This window comes from Triticum aestivum, chromosome 2B (assembly GCF_018294505.1).
Source record: "Triticum aestivum cultivar Chinese Spring chromosome 2B, IWGSC CS RefSeq v2.1, whole genome shotgun sequence".
Classification (NCBI taxonomy): Eukaryota; Viridiplantae; Streptophyta; class Magnoliopsida; order Poales; family Poaceae; genus Triticum; species Triticum aestivum.
Genome location: NC_057798.1, coordinates 372,813,117 through 372,814,744, shown reverse-complemented (window position 1 = coordinate 372,814,744; position 1,628 = coordinate 372,813,117).

Genomic DNA, 1,628 nt, shown 5'->3' with positions numbered 1-1,628 from the left:
CGTCGGCTTGCCTTCGGATTCTTCTTCAGTCTCACCGTCTGCGTCGCTACCGTTATGACTGCAGGGGGATGTTGAGTAACGTGATTGTATTAGGAAACATAGGTTAGACTAGAAAATATTTTGGCTTGCCTTGTACTCCAAGTAAATCATGTACTCCTATATATATGCCCACGAGGCTCAAGCAATACAACAAGGATTTTCACCAATCCTCTCTCTCCCTTTCAACAGATGTCTCTATCCTGTCGGTCGCATGGCGTCCCTAATCCCACCCAAGGCTTGATCAGAGTAAGCCACTCACCCCAGAGCCAACGAATGCGCAGAGCAGATGCAAACTTTTTCAGATTGAGAATACCAAGGCCACCATGAAGTTTTGACTTGCACACTTGCTCCCAATTAATCTTACATTTTTCTCCAGTGACTTTGTCACATCCAGCCCACAAGAATGCCTGTCGGAGAGCATCCATCTTGTTCATCACCTCAACCGGGAGGTTCAGCGCCGTCATATAATAGATAGCAATGGCCGTAAGCACAGATTTGACCAACACAACACGTCCTGGAGAGGCAACGTGTTTACCCATCATCCATGGTGCCAATTGGGCTGCGATCTTGTCTTCAAGCGGTTGATAGTGGATTCTTTTCAAATTCTTGACCGAGAGAGGTAGGCCCAAATACTTCATTGGGAAGGAGGTACGACTGGCCGGGAAAGAGTGTAAGATGTCTTTTCGTTGTTCTCTACTTGGTTTGTGATGTGTTCAAATGAGCAGGTGTTTAATTCGGATTTAGTACTGCACTGTAACTCAAGACTTTTAACTACAGTATTACTCCCTCCGTCCTATAATATAAGAACGGTTTTAACACTAGTGTAGTATTAAAAACGTTCTTATATTTTGGGACAGATGGAGTATTTGTCAGTAGTCAAAATTCGTATGTGGTTGGTCCGTCAATGCAGGCCATTCTCTGGTACAAAGTGTATGTGTGTGTATAGGGTGCTGCAACTCAACTTTTGGAAGCTATACCTACTGTCCTCACATGTTTGCTTGCCTTTGCCAAGTTTACTCAAGATAATCCTAGTGGCCCTGCTTGGAACGTGAGATTATGTAGGATCTGATCAGCCGAAGCAGTTGACTGGTAAAGGAGTATAACTTTGAGTGAAGTGAAAGCAAGGGAAGGATCGGTCAAAGGTGAGGTTAGGTTCTCTTTGCCTGTCTGATATCACTGGTAAGTAAGACTGCATATGAACTTGACACCGGTTACGAACTGCATCAGATCTAGGTGGCCCTGTCACAATCGGTAGGGAGCAACACCATGTGTTAGCCCGTCCTCAATCATTCAGAATTCAGACATGTAACAGACCAACTGGTGTTGAGTGGGTTCTTTTTCGATCAGTCCCCCTAAAAGGCAAGCATAGCACTGCTACTGCAAGTCTCACAAGAAACAGTAAGCAACCGGGCTAACGTAAGTGTTAAGTGCAGACTTTGTATTTTCGTATCCAGTGACTCTGAGTGTCAACATCAATATTACATGTATGAAAGCGCATCTCCGGAAAGATACATCCTCCCCTCCCCTCCCCTCCCCTCCCGCGACGCGCCCGCACGCGCCGGGGGGAAACCCTAGCCGCCCCTCCCCTC